The sequence below is a fragment of the Convolutriloba macropyga genome, chromosome 11 (assembly GCF_964194025.1).
Source record: "Convolutriloba macropyga chromosome 11, txConMacr16.3, whole genome shotgun sequence".
Lineage (NCBI taxonomy): Eukaryota > Metazoa > Xenacoelomorpha > Acoela > Convolutidae > Convolutriloba > Convolutriloba macropyga.
The window spans coordinates 42,888,535-42,909,757 of record NC_134478.1 but is presented as its reverse complement, the minus strand read 5'-3'; the positions used below and the strand labels follow the sequence as shown (position 1 = coordinate 42,909,757).

The following is a 21,223-nucleotide window of genomic DNA, read 5'->3' as shown; positions in this document are numbered from 1 at the left end:
TTGACTTTAAAAACTTTTCAGCTCAACAAAAGATAGAAATAGGCACATTTGATATATTAAGGTTGTTACAGAAAATGTTTCCAATACCTAATAAATTTGATCATTTATAGGTGATGATCTGTCATACTCACGATCTGTTAACTTTGCCGAAAATTGACCCACTGTTTTTAATTACGGTTGTCAATTTTATCAGCTCGGGGGTCCTTTCGCAATTCAGTTCATAAGTAGTAGATGTCAACTAGCTTCTTTACGATTGATTTTCTTAAAATGCTCCTAAAATTTCACACCCTTTTACAATTTTCTCTTTGATTGAAGTTTCAAATTGATGTATTAGAATTTTCTCAAAATAATTTAGTAACTCTTCTTTTTGTATACCATTTTTTTCGTTCATAAATCCAATTAGCAATTTTCGCGACCTTTTTTGAAACAACTGTTTGCATTCAAATCTTGCAACGTTTTATTGTTTTTTTTTTGCTGCAATATAGACAGAATTGTCATTTTGTAACAACATATATTCTAAAAACTTTCAAAAGAACATTTAATTTAAGTCAAATGTTTAATTTGTAAGAACCTTATGAGTCGAATGGTTAACTTTCCAGAGCCTTGTAAGTCGAAAAGTTATTTGCAAGAAATTGTAAGGCGAATAGTTATTTTATAAGAAATTGTAATTTAGTGGAAGAAAAATTTGCAGGGCGATGCATTGCCATGTAAGAAATTGCAAGAAATTGGTATTTTCTTTTCTATACTCCCACCTCTTTTTTGTACGCTTCTTTTTACATCTTTTTTCACAGAAAACTTATAAAGAAGCAGAAAAAACTATTCTTGGAATTGATCATTAGTAAAAGTGCCAATTTGGGCTTATTTTGACCATATCAATGTTTTCATCGGTGTCCTCAAGAAACATTCCTGAACTAATTTGAAACTTGTCCTCATTAAGTTTTGAAAACCATATTTGCTGAAATCAGTGACAAAGCAAACATTGCAGACAAAATGTGAATAAATCGAAACTAATTTCGTTAAATCTTTGATACAATTTTTAGTGGCAGTAGCAATGAGTAAATTGGCGACTAATCCTCCCAAATCAAGGGACTAGATCAGAGTAGGCGACGAGAGCAAAGCAATAGAATCAATAAATGGTCACTATTTTACTAACACTTAAAATGCGACATCTACTAACGTATATACGAGCTATTGAGCGTGTCACCGTTTTTCGCGCTCACTTACTTTTCTTAGAATAATATATGTGCGCGGAAAACAGCGACCATCCTGATTATATATACTCAGTACAATCTCAATAGCAATTTAATGACCTAATTCTGTAGAAATCAAGTTCTTTCAATGTGTCTTTTTGTGCAATGTCTGACTCACCGTCAATGATCAAAGGAGGTTTGCTGCAAATTTTGGACACAACTTCAATTCCATCCAACATGCAGTCATAAAATAAACCTATATCAGAAAGAGCACTGCTTGCTGCGTCGTAAAAACACTGATTCGACGTCGGCAGGAAGCTCGTGAATACATATTCCGGATCACGCACCAGGAAAATATTTAATGAATCCTTCTCAATGACTTCATCGTGACGTCCCTTCAAACCAAAGAAATGGTCTTTCAAGATCTTCACTTTCGCCGGATGCTCTCTCCACTGCTTGATAACTGTATCTGTGTTGAAACCAGGGATAATTGGGATATTTTTCAATACTCCCAGTTGATCTGGCCGCTCAGTGAAGAAACTTCAATAGAATTTGGTTCCCTGTGACACTGATTTTAGTTTCTTTTATCGTGCAGAATAACTGTAACTATTATAACTAACTTTACGAAGTTTCAAAGTTTATTAATTTTTGTTTTCCAGTCTGAAATTTTTTCTCCAATTCATCATCGGAATTTTGTCTTCTGTTATATTTTCTTTCCTTAAAAATGGCGCTTTTGCTATTGTGTGTTTTGAAGCAAACAGCTTTTTCACTTTAACTAAAACAAATTTCAACGCGTTCTGTGAATATCCCGTAAATCTATCTGTATCTTAGGTTACAAACCATTAGGGTCTTTCTGGAGTTAAGGTAAGTTCTTAAGTTGAGTTAAGGGTTCTTAAGTTAATTTCTAAGATGTCAGGTTGTTTTCTACAATATATAACAAATTCATTACCAGTATCAATAATCAAAAATCTTTTTTAAAAAATTCTAATTTGAGCAAATTCTTTTGTGACTTTTTATCCTATTTTAATTTGAGGTAAAAATTCATTAATGATCAGACTTTGTCACGCTAATGATCAGACTTCAGGTGCTTTAAGGTCAGGTTTTAACGCGTTAATAATCAGACGCAACCTCGTTAAACTTTTAGGCAGACTTTGCCTAGGGACCTTGACCGTGTAATCAACCCCCCCCCCCCCCCGTGAGTTTTTTATTGTAGAAATCAATGCAGAAGTGTTAGGCGTAAGCAAAAAACGGATTCTTTCAGGAACGAAAATCTTAATAGGTTTATATTAGCAGATCAATGTTTGACTCCTTTATACAATACAATTTATTTACAACCAGAGGTGAAAGAAGCTATATAGACAGTTATATACACAGTAAAACGAGTTTTTTTGTTTATAAAAAAAGTGTTTGAGAAGTTCTTGTTAAGACTTAAAGTTCTATATAGCTGCAGTAGAAGACTTCCTCTGCCTCAAATGCACTCAGCCATTTCAAGTACCATGGAGGACTTCTGCTGGCTGAACTTGACGTATAAAAACGCCAGTAGATCGTTTTCTTGGCTAGCCTCGTGGAAATTGTTTAAAATGAGTGAGATAGATTCTTCAGGTAAGTATGATGAATAAAAACAAAAATAAAATAAAATGGTGGGTGGGACTCCAACCAACGCGTGTTGATGTTCTGTTTCTTCGAGGTATTAGTTCACTGCACTAAGTTGATTTATGTTTCTGCAGGTTTTTCGTTTCAAAGCTTCGTTCTTTCAATGTTTAAGCCATTGCGAATTTGAAACGGCGATCGACAAACTGCTTTGAACGGTTTCGAACCGAAGCTCCCATATGTTATTGTCCGCTTCATTCAATTATAGCTAGGGCGTATATGGGTGGTCCTGATTTCAAATAGTCCCGCTTCGATGTCGAAAAAGAAAGATTGAGGTGAGAAAAAGGAACGGTTATGATTGATGAAGAGAGGGAGAAAAAGAATAAACAAAAGCGTTGTATTTGACTTAGAAAAAGCATTATTATAAAAGTGACAGAATTAGGAAATTGATAGATAAAATTGCTACGCTAATCTAAACCACAAAACCACTGAAACCAAACCATGCGCAGCACAAGAGTGAATGTTTTTGTTAAATTTCACAGACGTTTTTTTTAAATCAGTGGAGTGTCGAAGAAAATAGAAAAATAGTCATCAACAATATAGAAAGAGAGGCTTCGAAAGAAGGCGCAAATGTTGGTCAATAACTACGCATAGAGATATTGATGACAACTGTGATCTGTTCAGCCCGGAATTGACTAGGCGAGCGGCTGGCTGAACAGGTGAAGACAACTGAATGAGATGGAGAGAGAATGCAAAAGACTGAGTTGTATTTGGCCCCGAATTGACAAGGCAAGCGGCTGGCCGAATACATTTAACACGTCTGATTGTTCTGTTGTTTTTCATTTTGTTAGTCTAGCAGGAAAAAAAATAATTATAATAAGGAAAGTTGGTGGCAACTTAGCTGGACTCGAACCGCGGTCGGAGAAAAAAACTAAAAAAATGTTCTCTCTATCGTTAATAATCCACGCTTTGTGGACAACTGCGCCACTTTCCTCTTCTTCAAGGCGTTAGAAATTTGATTCAGTTCATTGGATGGAGGAAACTCCTCAAGAAAATAGATGTAAAGTTGCTGGAGTTGGAATCGAACCGTAGTTGTGTTTACTTTATTAAACATTTTTTTTGTTCTTCGCACCTGTGTCATTCGAAAGCTACTTTTGGTTATATGACTGCCAGTTTTTCATTTGCACTATCTGTCAATCTGTTTTTTCCGTTTGTTGTTGTACTTTTTTCCTGTTTCCTTAGTCTTCCTTTCTCAGTTTTTGCTTTTCTTCTGTCATTGAGCCCATTTCTGTTGTTTGAAAGATGAAGATCTTTGCTATAGATTTTCCGGGATCAAACTGGGATTGATCCTCCTTCTGTTTAGTTGATCACTATTCTGAGCAGTCATCTTAGCCACTAGTCTGTTGTGTATGCGGCTAGAATATTTTGTAATCTAGATGATCAAGAGTGCTTTTGCAAGAATTGAGCGGGCACTGTAGTTTCTTATATATCAGCTCTTATACAGACAGTATGTTGTGTTTGATTGCTCTTTGCATATACCCGTAGGCCACTTTTATCTGCACTTCCCTGACTGACTTCATGTTTGATTCTTCGTAGAGTTTTTCAGTCTGGTACCATCTTGTTTTTCGAAGGCAAATTCGAAGGGCTCGGTTTTAACATTTTGTATTTTATTGATAAGGGAATGCGATTGATCCAGCCAGCAAGCATTTAAGTACAGAAATAGTGGTCTGATCCAAGATTTGTAAACCAAAATTAGGCTTTGTTCATTAACTTTTAGGTTACTAAGCTTCCATAGTTGAAATAGCCTGCTTTTCGCTCTTCGTATTAAATCTTTGCAATGTTCATTCTACTTGAGGTATGGAGTAAGAAAGATACCAAAGAATTTTATCGATTGTGTCTTCTGAATGGATATTCCTTTTATGTTGAGCTCTAGAGAAGATTCTTCCTTTGAGGGGTTTTTAAAGATCAGGTAATGAGTTTTATTTGGGTTAATTTTGATTTTCAATGAGTCGCACCAATTAATTAGACTATTCAGTGATGATTGGAGATGTTTTTGTCGTCAGCGAACTGTATGTTCTGGGCTTTTACTTTCGGCAAACCACTGACGTAAGTGAGAAAGAGAATGGGAGCAATTACGCTCCCTTGAGGTACTCCAGTTGTCAGGCAGAAACTATCACTGATAATGCAGTTTATCTTCACGAACACATTATTTTGCAATTATAATGAGTTTAATCACCCTATGACCTTATGACTGAATTCTTTAGCCCTATCGAGTTAAATTTGTGCACGAGTCCTAGGCGCCATAAAGCATCGAACGCTTTTTTGACAACCAAGCATAAGAAACTAGCCATTTCTGACCACTAAACGGCTTCACTGACGTGCTGAGTGAGTTTAATGAGGTTGTCTGTGGTGCAGTGGGGTTTTTTGAAAGCACTCTGAGTCTCGCCGAGTAAACTTTGGTTTTCACAATATTCCATAACGATATTTTTCACAACAGTTTCACATATTTTTGCAATTCAATTTGTAAGACTAAAGGGTCGGTAGTTTTCAGCCTGCGATCGGTCTTGTTCTTGTTTTGGTATCATTTTTATCAGGAATTCTTTTCAGTTAACTGGAACGAACGAGTTGTTTATGGAGCTAGATATGAGGAGACAGGCAAGGGCTTTAACATTCTTAGGTAATTCTTCAAGGAATTTGTAGCAGATTTTATCCCGCCCAGGGCATGTTTTTCTCGTCTCTTTCAAAATTTCATCAAATTTATTTTGTGGTCACCACAATACCAAGTTGTTCAGTATGTTCATTTGTATTTATTATTGCTTCTGTTTCACTTTCAATATTGTCGCAGAGTTCAGAAATTATTGCTGAATCCGTTTCGTGAGTTTTCATTGTGTCCTTTAGCAGCTGTTTGAACATTTCGCTTTTCTCCTTGTCGGTGACCGCCACGCAATCTTTGTAGAATAATTTTGGATATTCTGCTGTTTTTGTTTGGGCTCGTTTTTATTAGTTAGTTCTTTTCTTGCTTTCCAGAAGCCTTTGCTACCCTTATCACATGCACTTTCCAAGACCTTTGCTCTTTTTCTGTCTTCTGATTGCATCATTTATCGTTTAATTTATTTCTGTAGGTAATTTATCTCCGTCCTCAAAGAGGAATAATGATCGCCAACTGCTATTTTGATTTCTTCGCATTTTTCTCCTCATTTTTTATCAGTTTTTGCGTCCCAACACTGTAGGGGAACTCTTTCTTGTTAATGCAGGAGTCTTCCAAACATTTGTGAATTAATAACTGGTGCTGAAGTGATTTAATTCATTCTTTTTTGGATACTTCACAGGCCAGAGAGTTGATGATCTGTGTAAATTTCTTGAATGTTCTCTAAACTTTCTGTAGTTGATTTTTGATTTTAGTTGAAAAACTTCACCTTTTCTCAGGTTAAGGGTCGTAATCGTAACTTTGTGATCGCCGCCTAAATCTTCTGATAGTTGAAAGTCATTAAAATGCACAAAAAGAGAATTATCGCAAAAGTGCAGATCTAACATATTTTTGAATTTTCCGTCAAACTACTGATAGGTGTGATAACCGTTGTTCATCAGTTTAAAAGTGCCCTCGTCAATAATATTTAAGAGCCTTTCTCCATTTTCAGAATCGTAGGAGCAGTTTAGTTCATGGTGGGGAGCATTGAAGTTGCCACATACAAAGACATTTTTCAACTTTTCTGAAAAAATTATATCGGTCGAGAGCGGCTTTCCAGGGGAATTGTAAGCAGTTACTATCCAAAAATCATCGAAAGAGGGCAAATTTAGGCAAATTTTAAGTGTTTCTAGTGTTCTTCAATTGCTATCATTTTCTTTTTCTACTGGTTCTATTCGCTTGATAACAATGCTGTTCTTCACTAAGATAGCAGAGCCATGATGACAGATGTTAAAGTTTTCCGTTACTACCATGTGTTTGTTGAGGGAGATTGTTTTTTGTTCCAGTTCTTAACTTCATTCAAACAAATTACATCTACTTCTTCTTCTGTTGAAAACAAAATCAAATCACTTATTTTGTTGTTTAGTCCGCGACAGTTTCATCGCAAAATCTTGAGCTTCTCCATTTTGCAAAAAGTTTTGGCTGCTTGGTAAATTGTTTGTTTGAATTGAAAAAAACAGGAGCTCTATTTGCGCTTTTTATGCTGTCATGCTTTCTGTGACCATCAATTTTTTCATTGAAGATACGTGAGACGCTGTTAGAGACAATATTTATTATGTCACTGTAGGACATGAGTTAGTGTTAAGAACAATTCGTATCTTGCTCAAAACTTCGGCTACTAGAACAGCAATTTTGTCAGTTTATGGCGTTAGATCACTTTTTGCTTAAGAGTTCAGTTTATTAGCTACGGCCGAGAATTTGTTCTCATTTATCTTTTTTGAGGCCTCTGTTAATTTCTGCTGATATGCTGGACAGCCTCGATAAACTGTCGCATGAGCACCGCCTCAGTTTGAGCATTTGGCATTTTCTTTTGCAATAGTGCATTTTTAACACTATGATCTTGCGAGCAGCGAAGAAATCGAATAGCATTAGTGTAATCCCTTGCTGAGTGGCCAAATTTTTGACATTTGAAACATTGCATAACTTGTGGTGGTTCTGGGCTGGCTTCACACCGGTATAGCTGCCAGCCTATCTTGACGCCATGTTTTTCAGCTGCGTTGTCTTGATTGTTTGATTCCGTACTTACGCGTATTAATTTTGTTGGTTGGCCCGTTGCTTGACTTGTTATTCGTGTAGCTTTGGTGACGTTCATTGCGTTGTTATTTAAAAGTTCTTCTTTTACCTCATCTTCAGTAATGCTGTGGTGAACGTTTGCAATGACGGAACTTGGTTTAGTTTTAGGCTCATGAAGTGTATTCCTGACATTCGGCTTGGCATTTGGAAAGGACTGATTGAGGTTTAGTGACAGCATCGAGCATTCTCTTGAAGTGAGGTCCTTTGGCTGAAAAAGAAGTCGTTATTGTTTTTCAGTTCTCTCTTTTGCCTAATCTTGACGGCTGGAAACTTCGACCTGATTGACTTTGCAAACTGAATTTTTGATGGTCTTGGATCAATTGAAACAATCATCGGTCTTACGTTGTTGATTGGAGTTGGCACTTTTCTGAAACCTTTTCTTTTATTCCTTACTTCAGTAAAATCGCTTTCATCTTGCGTTTATTCTTCTGCTTTCATTCTAGCCTCAGATAAAAGTCAATTTGGCTCATGTTGAGAATCAGCCTCAATGAGGCTCTGAGTTAAAGGCGAGAGCAACTTAAAAAAGCTACTTGCAAAGACAAAGCTAAGAAAGAAAGTGATTTAAAAGAACTTTTGAAGAGCGAAATTTAAAAGAAAACGGTAATTTAAAAAGTCAGGATTTTAAATCTCAAGCAACTTTTAGTGAAAAATCTCTTTTTATAAAAGACTCACTCCCAAAAAACGTTCCTCCACAAAGTGGAGTACTTGCTTGTGGCTTTCCCATCACACTTTGAGGTACTGATCCGAAAGTGACATTAATAGCGTTGTAATCATCATGGGCAGATCAATGTTTGACTCCTTTACCACAAGCAGATTTAAAAATTGACGAGTTGTGAATTCGATCGGAGCAAAGTTCAATATTATTTATGAGTTTAGATTTGATTATAACAGCTTTAAAAAGTTCTCTGACTTTCTACAAAATTTAATCATCCGAAACACTTAAAAGAAGAAAGTATTGTTTACGTTTTGTGCATGATATTAAGAAAAGATTACGTATCACCATGCCAAGGTCTTAAAAATGGATTATATGTTATAGATTTTGACGCGCGTTTTCACGAACCGGGTTTTAAAGTTAAAGTTGTAAGCGTGTGTGGAAATTAGTTACACTGAGCGAATATGGTTCAAATTCGCTTAAAATTACCCTTTCCGATGAATACTGCATCTAACTACCAAATTGAAAAAAGACTTATTGAAATTATTCATAGCACTGTTCCTACGAACAATGAAGTGTGGATATGGTCTGAAGTAAATATTACTAAATTTTGAACAATAATTTTTTAGGCTAAGTAAATGCTCAAATTGCAAAACTTATTGAAATCTGACTTTGCGGAAATTGGCCACGTAATGCAGGATAACTTTTTAGAAGTAAGTATACTTATGCAGTTGTCCTGCAAATATTCGAGAAAGCAGCACGTCTTTGATGAATTCAAAGTGATGTTAAATCATTTTTTTGTTAAAATCTAAAACCTTGCAATCACATGAATCACCTTTCAATCTTTGCCGCTGGCAAGTCGACTGTGCCTGTTCTTTATGGTTCTTGTGGCAAAGTTTTATTTCTTGGGGAACATCTTTCTCGATTAGGATAATTAGAATACGTTGCATTTTTCATTATTATATTTTGGATTTTGATTTTGAACTTTTGGTAATAACAGAAACATTAGAAAAAAATAATATCTCTATTGAAATGCAATGTTCTTCGTTTCTTTTTCTAAGCGGAAAAAAGCGCTAAATATTGCTATTTTCCAGATTAAATCAGCAATAAAAATTATTGTTTAATACAAGGAAGATTTGCTTCATGATTCTTTTGTTTCAGTTTTTTTAATATCTGGCTAATTTTTTCTTCAGAATTTGTGCAAACAGAATTCTTGCAACGCATAGTTGGTTTAGAAACAGTAAAATGGTGGTGTCTCATTTCAAAAGGACAAGACCAACTCTAAATCTCGATATCTCCGATTTCTCAAAACCAAATCAACTCTGATCAAACCCTTCAGAGCGCAAGAATTTGAATTGCGTAGTCTGGAAAAATAATTCGAGCGAACGAAGTCCCGGACGATGGTCAGCACATGGTTTGACGAGAGGTCATGTTCGACTGGTAGAGACTGATCAAAATCTTTTCTAGTACTGCAAAAAAATCAGACTGCAATGGTGGTCAGAAGCAAAAAAAACTGTATATAGTAAATAACAAAATAACTTGCGCTGTACTTTTATGTCGCTAATTATCTATCAAACTCAAATCTCTCTACACTATGGAAAAAATTGTCCACAAGTTTTTTCACGAGTTTTCCACGGGCCAAGCATGAACAAAATTCGGAACAATGATCTGGATTTTGTCTGATTATGGACATTTTACTCTAGGATGATCAGATCATAGATGTCCTCGAGCACCATTCGAAAGCAAAAAGAATTCGGAACTCACGAAATTCTGACCACACATCACTTTGGTATTGACCCATCCAGTCAGAAGTCGTTTGGGTCCGTGACAGTCTGATAAGTGATTTTCACACATTGAACAAATCGAGTACAAAATGTGCCCAACGCCACTAGAAAATAGCTTTATCTTATGAGTAGTAACGTCACTGTGGAACCTCATATTGAACGCCAAGGAATGCGGAAATGAATATTAATTCAGGGAAACAGATTCTAACCTGTCTTTGTCTCCAAGAAAGTATGACCAAATGAAGTTCTCGAAGAACACTTTAGAGTCGGGAATGTTTGATAAGCATCTCATCAAAGCCGTTGATCTTGATCGGGGAGCGAACCAGATATTTATATGGACCATAGTAACCCAATTGATAACGGTTTACAAAATAATTCAATGATTTGTTAGTGGAAGACGAGTGCACATACATCAAAAAAAATTTTTTTAGTAAACGCCTCAAATTTTTTTGACATAAATGATTTGTGTTCTATAAGCATAATTTTTGCTAAAGCGTAAAGAAAAAGTGTGAAATTTTATTGCCTAAGGAGTGATTTCTTTATCGTCCTCTTCGCGTACAAGAAAGAAATATTAATGGACCTAAAACCAAATTAAATTAACAGCATCCATGTAAATAAATGTTAACAAATAACAGTTCCGAGGTAAAAAAAAAATTGAGCGAAAGAAACCCAAAAATGACACAGAAATCGAAGAAAAGTTATAAAATGGTGTGCTGAATTTCTGAAAACCAAACTAGAACGCTTCAGAAGGTCGTATAATAGATCTTTCCGGTACGATACAGTTTCCGTCATAAACTTTGAAAACCAATGGCGCAAATTAAAAGAGCTTCATATATACAACCCAAAAATCTTAACCAACGCAGATCATAAACTTGAAAAATATTAAAAAGCTTTCAGTGGAGAATCGAATTACGCCGTGATACAAGGTTCATAAGGATTTATTGTTGTTCAGGAGACTAAGTGAAAGGATCACAACAAAAAAATTAAGTCGAAAAATGTCAACTTTTTTTCCCTAAAAGCAGGTGTGAAAAACTTAAGAACGACTGCTTTGTAAATTTAAGCGAATTAATATTTTCTTTTAAAACTAATTAACAACCGATGATATCCGCCAGTAATGAGATAACCGCCATAAGTGATAAAACAGTAATAACTACAACAAAAATTAACAAAATTCAGTAAAAATCTTGAGAATGAAAAGCGTATAATTCAAAAAAAGACAGCTAAACACTGAAACAATTAACAAGAATAATTTAGCAACCGATGAGAGTTGTCATTGAGGAGAGTAAGAGATGAAAACAGAATTTAAACAACAAAGTTCCAAAAACGTAAAAAAGTCGATAACTTTTCTTAAGAATAAGGCAGGTCAAAGTCATAGAGAGTTTTAGCGTTGGACTGAAGCTGTTACATCACTTAAAATATTATATATTAGCAGCCTGAGACCTGTCCGAAAGGAGAAAAAACGATAAGGCAACAAGAAGTTGAGCAAATTTTCTCAAAACTCAAAAAATTTGAAATATGTTAAGAACAAATAGTGTCAATGCCTTGAAAACCGGTCACCCTAAATTGAAGCACCTAATTAGGTTTATTCGCACTTCATTAGCAACCCAAAGTACTGTCCACACTGATATCAGGTGAAAAGACAACAGAGATAATATTAAAAGGGGGTTAACTTCGACGAGCTCAATCAATTGCAATTAGGAGTCATTAGAGAACACATGTATCGAAATTATTGCATTCAAGAGAATATACACTGAAAACCGCAGTCCAATTTCCACACGAGGAAAATAATTAGCTTTTAAAATTCTTTTTTTTAAAATAATTAGATTTTAAAATTTTTTCAAGCAACAGCTTCTCACTTCATTTTAATGTACCCGAAAAAATCGGGCTTCAACACTGTTCACTTTTTTACTCCTTTAACTACTCCAACGACATTAAAATTACTGCTCTAATTTCACCTGTTGCTGACGTTAAAAAGCTAAAAAAATGTAAGCATATCGTAAGAAAACCGTAGCAGGACAGTTCCTGAAAAAAATCCAAAGCTTTGTATGAGAAACTCAAAACTTCTCTATCTAATTAGCAGATCATTTAGACAAAACCTACCAAAAAGCAAAGACTCGCATATTTTAGAGCTAAAACAATCAAACAAAGTATACAAAATATAATAATTGCTAAAACTCTTGAACTTTTCACTCTGAACGCCTAATTGGACCCATATATATATAAACAAAGTAAATCACGCGAAAGCATTGAAAGGGTTATTTTGGCCACTAAGGATACAAAAACTGGAGAAATATGACAAAAACAAAATAAAAAATGAAAATAACAAAATTGATTGAAAGTTGCTAAAATTCAGAATAATAGTATAAAAAAACAGTTTCTGTCAATTCAATCTGTTCAGTCGACCATATAAACTTAAAAAATTTAATTTCCCTGAAACATTGATAAACTTGGAAAATGAAAATAGTTTTCAAAGTTTGGAGAAAGACTGCAAATTTTATAAAAAAATGACTAATCTCGAAAACCATTCATTGCCACTAGAATCTATGAAACAGCCTATTAAAAAACTGTAGAGGGGTAACTTTGCCTTCGAGTCTCGAGTCTCGAAAAACCCGAAAAGGACAAAAAAATTAAGAAATAGCAATTTTACAAAACAGTTGCAAAAAATATTGACAATGGCATTGCCATCCAGTGCCACTAAAAACTATTTAGTAAACCATTTTTGTGTCCTGAAACAATTGTATGGTTCAAAGAGACGAAACCTCACGAAAATTGTCAAGAAAAACTCGAAGAAACTTGCAGAATATAGTAAAAACTTTTGCAAATATGTCTGCATTATCAAAACGTATACCTCAAAAAGCAGATATGAAGAGCTTTTCTAGCGTGCACAAGACTGCTATGCGCAAATTCAATTCAAGTTTTGTTTAGAAAAATCTCCAAAATTGGACGGAAAACAAGAAAAATAGCAACACTTGAAGGTCAAAGTCATCGAAAAAGTTCTTTTTACCTTGAATTGAGACGTTTCTATCTAATTAAGTACATTAAGCTCCCATAGACTACAAAAAGACAACTAAAAGCTTCTATTGCAACTTAACACTAGCCACGCTTAACTGTATATCCCGTTTTGAATGCTATTAGTCATCAGAAAAATGAGTGATGCAATCCAAATACTTTGTGTTAGAATATCGACCAATTGATAGTCTTGAACTTATTGAGAATTAATAGAAAGAAAGTCAAGATTACCAAAACCGGATCCAATTGAGTTTAGTTACGAAATTTATATAAATGAATCGTCAAGAAATGGTGCTTAGAATCAATGTTCGGTTCAAATTGCTGAATCTAGATAACTATTATTAAAGTGAGATTATCTGATGTATAATCTTTCAAGCATGTACTGAATGATTATGATACCACCAAAAATTGGACGAATTTTTTGAAAAGTGTAGATGCAAACCATCTATGGTATCTCCTGCGACTGATTTCCAAGAAATTTGCTGAAGCAAACCATATTGTTTAACGCTTGTGATCCTCAATCTAAATCATGGTCCGAAAATTTGTTTCTATCTTGACTTATCGCGCTGATAATGGGTATAAATGCAGCTCATTAATTAGCATGTTTTCAACCCCAAAGTTAAATCAACATCTTGCTCCAATAATCAGATCTCTCCTGTATTTTTTTAAGTTCTAATGTAAAATTTCGTTTTTATTTATCTCTCATTTTGAGAAAATAATTTTTCTACTTAGTTAAAAACGCCCTGAAACCTTTTTTTCTCCGCTTGCAGAAACCAATAGAAACCAATAGCCCAACAGGTTATGGGCCCTGCAAGTTTCCAAGTCATAAAACTAGTTTCTAAACCAAAACTAATTTGTTGTTGTGGACAGTAACGATTCTTTTCTGCTGAGTATCTTTCCTTTTAAAAAATGTTTTCCCTGCTCAAGCTACGATTAATCAAAAGACAGTGAAGCTGTTGACCTACACAGGAAAAGCACAGAAATTTCCAATCTGGTGCACGAGATTTGTGTCGATGATGCAGACAAGGGGACTCTACAAATCACTACATGGGACAGAAGAGCAACTCAATGAGCCTGCACAACTGGCCAATGCCGCGAGCAATGATGAGAAGAAGAACCAAAAGGTGTTGAAGGATGCACATGAGAAGGAAGTTGCAGACATCAAGGAGAAACGGAACAATCTGTGGTGCCCTCTGGCACTGACTCTAGATGCATCAACCCTCATGCTGATGAGACATGACTGTGTTGGAGATGACGGTATCGGAGATGGAGTAAAAGCTCAGAAGTTTTTGCAAGACAGATTTCATAGTGTGGAGACGCCGACAGTGATGGTACAGCTTGCTCAACTGCAGCTCTAGAATTTTGAGGATTTGGATAACTTCTTCATCAGAAGGCTACAAGAAGCAAGAGAAGCAGCCTCAGAGACACTCTCCAACGTAATAGTATTCAATGGTCTGCCAATGAGGTACGGAATTTGTGATATTAAGGAAAACTTCAACCCGGCAACGAAATTCATAGAGTTGAGGAAAAGGTTGCAGAACTTCCATGAGAGCACAGCGCAGACAAACAAGGGACAAAACTGTTCAGTGAAGCGTGACTTCAGCAAGGGACCCAGGAAATGAAAATGCTTCGTGTGTGGGATCACTGGACTTTTTGCAAGGACTGCAGCAGGAATGAGACAGCACAATGCTGCAAGTGTGGTGAGAAAGGTCACCTAGAAAGGGCATGCAAGAGACCAAGAGATGGAAGCAAACAGGAATCAGGGGGCAATGGGTACAATATTGGCTACACCAGATGAAGAATACTGGGCAGCTCTTACCCTTTGGAGGACAAAATGCATGCTAGTGAATAGTGGTTGTACAGATCACATAGTGACGAACATAGACGTGCTCCTGGACTTTGTGACCATTCAATCAATGGTCAGAAATCCCAACAGAGCATTTTCCATAGTGGTGGGCAGAGGCTGTGCGAGGATCAGCACATCCTCAAACAAAGGGGAATTCCAATGCAAACTCAAAAACGTTTTGTGTGTGCCTGACTACTCTTCTAAATTTTAATCAGACTCAAGAAGCACGGAGAAGGGACATAGCTTCACTTTCGAGAAAAGAAATAGCTGCATGGAAGTCCACTAGGGAACTAGTGTAGAACTAACAGAAGAAAAAAGTCGTTCTATTTAACCAGCAGCGTTCCAGATCTCATGATAAGTGCCAACAGCGTGAAGCTTGACAGTGCAAGAAAGTGGCACAGACGATTGGTTCATTTGATTGAGTCAAGCGGATGTCGGCAGAAATGCACCAGAGACACTGGGGAAACTCGATGATGTATGCAATGTGTACGCATTGGCAAAGATCAACAAGACTCCAGTACCAAGAGTGTCAAAGACCCAAGCAGAAGAGAAGCTGGAGAGGGTGTTGGCAGACGTGTTGGGACCTTCAGAGTAGAGTCACTGTCAGGGTTCCGGTTCTGCATTTTGTTTGCAGACTAGTACTCAAAATTTGTGTTTGTGGACTTGCTCAAGGCAAAGAGTGAAGCCATGGCCAGCCTGAAGAAGTTTATTTTCAGTCTGGGGACGCCCAAGAAACTGAGACAAGACAAAGTGAAGGAGTTTCGCTCAGAGCAGTTTAAGATGTACTGTTTAGATGCAGGTATTCTACAGGATATGACAATACCGGAGATGTCACAGCAGAATGGGGTAACTGAGAGGTGCAACTGGATACTTCTGGAGATAGCAAGGTGCTTGCTTATTTACTAGGGACTTTGCAAGATGATGTGGGGAGCAGCAACTCTTCACGCAACAAAGATCAAGAAGTTGGTTGTGAAACGTGGAGAAGAAAATTTCCCAGCACAGCTGATGCGAGGTATAAAACCTAAGCTTTCAAATGTAAATTATCTATTTTTGATTATACAGAATTTAAAAGGAAGAGGATCAGAGACGTCAGCAAACTTGACCCAAGGCGCTGGAAGGAAAATTTGTGGGTTACACTGATAGAGACAACGGATTCTTGGTGTACGTACCCAACACACTCAAGGTGATGGAAGTTGGAGATGTAATCATCAAGGAGTCCGAAGTGGTCTCAAACTCTGACAACAAAGAGACGCCTCACCTACTAAATGAGGGGTCACAGCAACTGGTTGTCTCTAACACCCAGATTTTGGTCATCAATAGAATGCAACGAAGAGGAACACGGCACATATACTGCAATAAAGTAGGAGTGGCATGACGCAGCGAGCGCGAACACTCAGAAAACGACACTGAGACGAGATGCTTCGGATGTCCAGGAAGCAGCACTGGATGAAGAATCTACTGCAACATGAGGGAGTTTCAGAGACTAGGAGTCACTGGAAGACAGTGACACAGAAGACTTCTCACAGTCAGAGACAATTGATTTCTTTGAAGAGGCACTGGAGCAAGCGGACATGGCAGAGTCCAGACGAGGGACACGAGCAAGGAATGTTCCGCAATTTTTGGAGAATTCAGGACTCATCTTGCTGTAACTGAGAATGACTATGTGGAACCCAAAACAGTCTACGAAGCCAAGCAGGGTGACGATTGGGACCAGTGGCACCGGCCAATGAAGGACGAGGTCAAGGCACTCCAAGACAACGAGACTTGGAACCTAGTGAGGACACCCACAGATCAGGGACGTAATACCGGGCAAATGGGTCTACAAAGTGAAATTAGGACCCAGTGGTCAAGTGGACAAATACAAAGAACGATATGCGGTAAAAGGCGTCAAACAAGTGGAAGGACTGAAATACTTTGAGACTTTTGCGCCTACCTGTGAGCCAGAGACATTCAAGATTCTAATTCAAATATCAGCAAATCAGAATCGTGCGATGCACCAGTTTAATGTCAAGACGGTTTTACTGTACTCTAAAATAGGAACAAATCTACTATCTAGAACAGCAGCAGGAGTTTGTAAAACAAGATTCAGATAAAGAGAAGTTAGTATGTTGACTGAATAAATCAATTTATGGTTTGGAACAGGCAGCTAACAACTAGTATAAGGAAGTGGCAAACTTCCTACCGAGACAAGGATTCACCAAAAGCAGCAAAGATCATTGCGTTTTCGCGAGGCTAAAGACAGAGGGTCACACTTTTTTAATCATCTGGGTTGGTGACATCATAGTAGCATCAAGAAGCTTGACAGTGATCTCCGATGTCAAGAAGGCGCTCGAGGCAAAATTTCAAATGGAAGACAGAAAGAGATTACTTTGGTTTCAAGGTCTAATAAGCAAACAAGAAGAGGGCAAAGTCACAGTCGATCAAGAATGCTACACAAAAAACAATGCTTCAGCGGTTTCAAATGGATCAATGCAAACCCTCAAGAACTCCAGCTGGCTGGAATTTGAAACTTCAGACCGCACAAAACGGAGACAAAGAAGTGGATCAAAGGATCTAGAGAGGCTTGGTTGGATCACTTTTGTATCTGACAATACAGACGAGGCCAGACATCAAGTTCACAGTCAACATTCTGTCCACACTCATGAATGCACCAATCAATCAACACTGGCTTTGTAGAAAGCGACTTCTGTGATATCTTCAGGGTTCGAAAAGTTTAAAACTTACTTACACAGAAGAAGCCAGTTATGATTTAGTGGGGGAGGAGATGCAGGCTGTTCTGGTGATGTGAACGACAGAAAATCAACATTGGCTATTATTTCAAGCTTAACGGACGTAGCGCAGCCCTCAGCCGGGGTGTCAAGAAGCAGGCCACAATTGCTCATTCTTTATCACAAGCAGCAGCATTTCAAGAAGCATTGTATCTGAAACAGCTTGTGGATGATTTCGACATCCAACAGAAACAGCTAATAGCAATTGGAGAGGACAACCAGAGTTTTATCAAATTTCGCCAAAGCCCAGCCGTCGACAAGAGGAGCAAACACATTGAGCAAAATTTCACTGCATTCGGAACAAGATGGAAGATGGATCATTTCAATTCATTCTGTTTTTGCTGACAAAATGGCAGCCAACTTCTTCTCAAAATCATTACAGTATGAAAAATGGAAACATGCAGAATTGTTTTTATGGGAACATCCTGTACGCGATCAACTCAACTCTGAGTAGTGGTGTTAGAATATCAATCGAACTATAGTCTTGAACTTAGTAGGAACTATTAGAAAGAAAGTTTAACTTACCCGAATACCACGACAGGGGCAATTTGAGTTTAGCCACAAAATTTATTTGAATCAATCCTCAAGAAATGGTGCTCAAAATCAATATTCGGTTCAAATTGGGTAATCTAGATAACTATTATTACACTGAGATTGTTTGATGTAAAATATTCCCAGAATTTATTGAATGATTATGATACCACCGGAAATTGTGAACGAATCATTACATAAGTGTAAATGCATACCATCTATGATATCCCCTGCAATCGATTTCTAAGACGTTTGCAGAAGCAATTAGCATTGGATAACCCTTGCGACCCCCACTGTAAATCAATGTGCTATGATTAGTATTGGTTCTTGACTTTCTTGCACTGATAAGTGGTATGTACACAGCCAATTTTTGAGCTTTTCATACCGAAAATAAAATCATCACCTTGATCTAATAATCAGCCCTCTCCTGTAAATCTCTAAACTCTACTGTGAAATATCATTTTTATTCTATCATTTTGAGAAACTAGTTTTTCTACTGAGTTTAAAACCCAACACTTTGGATTGTAAAAACCAAGAGAAGGCCAATACTAGCCTCAGCTATCGCTTTGCCCCTATTAAACAAATTATGTATAACTTACTATGAAATATATTTGGTACATATTTATTTCAAGACTACGAAATTCAGCTTGAACACAAAAAAAAATCAATTTGAGATCCAATTTTGATTATTCAAAGCATTTTCGTTACCTGAGTCAAGCTAGACTTTTCGGATCTTTTCCATGTGTGCCCCCCCCCCAGTACGTTAGCGCTCCTAGTTATAGAGCACGTGTCATTAGATAGTAATTCATTGTGTAAAAATATGGCTAGTGCGTTTGGGGGTTGCAAATAATATGCAGTCACTAAGCTGGGTGGGGAGGGGGTTGCACAAATGAAAACATCCGACTTTTCAATAGCGGTGCCCTGAAGTTTCTAATTGAAACTTTGTTCTAGTTAACACAATTTAAATAGCTAAAATAGCTTGTTACCAGAATCAGCAGCTGCTTTGAGGTATTGGCAACTTTTACAACTTTTGTTAGCTGAACTTTATTGAAATGTCTAACAAAGATATTTTGCTCTCAGTCAGCTCGGCAATATTGGAAACTTGAACTCTTAGTCTGATTTCGTTTGTGGTACAACTCTAATTATTTGTTCAAGAGAGTGACTCAAGATAACTGCAATAATCTGCTATTTGGTGACCCGATCCGAGCCATATGAGTTCAACTACTACGTTTATCAGCTTATAAAATCTTACGGTTCTTCAATGTGTAAAAAGCTAGATTTGTACAGGCTATGAGCAGAGTGAATTAAATTAAATTACACACGTTCATTTGCATGTTTGACTTTACAGATGAATAATTAGCTGATCAAACTGGAACATTTCAGTTTGTCAGTTGAAATTGCATGCAATCATTTTGATAACACTTGTAATTAATAGGCTGATTTTTTTTTGCTGGTGACTGAAAACAATCCAGTGTCACTTTAAGTTTGATTCAATGATTTGTTAGCTGGCAGGCTTAGTTTAGAAATGGTCGTTTTTAAACGTAGGAGAATTTTCGGTATCTTTGGTTTTAGTTGAAATTAATTTTCAAATATGTTCCAGCGGTAGCGCATCATTAAAAAATCTAGAAAAATCTTTCAATGTGAACGTCAAAAGTCATTGGGAACTCATATCGCATTTATATCGCATTTTCAGGATTATCGTCAACCCGTGTTATAAAAAATCGAAGTAAATTCAGCGGAAAGCTGCCGCGAGGTCAATTCACCATCTTCATATGAATTGATTTGCTCGTGAACAAGAGTTGTGTTGTTTCAGACTGATGAAGGTGAATAACATTTTAGTTCCGTTTCAATATCATGCGGTACGTTTTCCAAAACTGTAAAAAGGAATTGATGTGTGCTCCCAGGATGCTTTCTACGACCTCCAGTTTTTCTCGTATTTGTAAAATATTTTTTTCCATAAGCATTAACTGAGCAGATGAGAAGATTCAGCTTGCCGGCAATACATGTGCCTGTTTTGCTCCCAACCAAATAAATTCACCCAAAAAGTGTGCGAATTTAGAACAAAGCTGAGCAATTTATGAAATTGAAACAATTTAAGTTTGAATTCTGCAAAAGAGTACAATCATTTTCACGATGAAATCTTGAAGTCCTTAAAGATAGTTGTAACATATAAAGAAGATCTTATATGCTCACAGAAATGACCTAGACATCTAGATATACAAAATGATGAGAATTTTGTTTTTGATTTTCAACTGCACAACACCTGAAAACGCGGCTTTTGCAATTCCTTGCAAGTTGATCTGATTTAGGTATAACTTTTAGAAAACTTTGAAGTCCTCAGGGCATTGAAATTGTTTCTTAGAAAGTTTTTCCCCAAAAATTCTCAGAATGAAATTTGAAACGTTTAATTGGTCAAATTACTTGACAAACAACGGTATATTTGCTGAAGAAAAAATAATAGACAAATATCTTTTCAGATCTTCCTATAAAGAAAAAACTAATTCCATTCGAACTGGTTATATAAAAAAAAATCCGTTATAAATTAGATCGAAATATAATTCAGCAGGATAGCGACAAGTATTTTTACGATTTTTTAAGCGACCAGCAACAGTCTCGAACCAGACGGTTTAAAATTAGCAAGGACAGCAAAATGAGCACTGACAAGATTTCAATAGTCCGATGGTGTTTGGTTGGTAAAAAATGAGAGATCGTCAATGAAAAAAAACTGATGCAAAATTCTTTTAAATTGTATATTGGAAGATTTTGAAAGTTTTTCAGTTGAAAACTTTCAAGATTTTCAATGTTTTCAGTTGAAAAAATGTAGAAGTTAGTGTTTCAAAAAGTTACAAATCCCCATTACGACAGAGGATTAAATTAAATTGATTCATACGAAATATGGCAGAAGAATTATGATTTATTGATTCTTCACCATCCAAAATTTGAATTGCATTGGAGCGCTATTTTTTCAAGAGCTGTTCACACATTTTCATTATTATTGAAGTCAAATTTAAATGCTGATTTTTTTTCATGCCGAAACGAGAATTGAAGCAAAAAAAAAGATTTGGTTTCATGACGCGAAATTTTTTCACTCTAA

At 36.5% G+C, this 21,223-nt stretch overlaps 1 long non-coding RNA gene across 1 annotated transcript; it reads right to left on the bottom strand.

Moving 5' to 3' along the window:
- Positions 1-1,373: 1,373 nt before the first annotated feature.
- LOC142349431 (uncharacterized) lies at positions 1,374-19,309 on the bottom strand. The gene is made up of 3 exons (XR_012760826.1): positions 19,116-19,309; positions 10,185-10,555; positions 1,374-1,730 (listed from the first exon to the last, which is right to left on the bottom strand). It is a non-coding gene; the product is annotated as an uncharacterized LOC142349431 (long non-coding RNA).
- Positions 19,310-21,223: the final 1,914 nt, after the last annotated feature.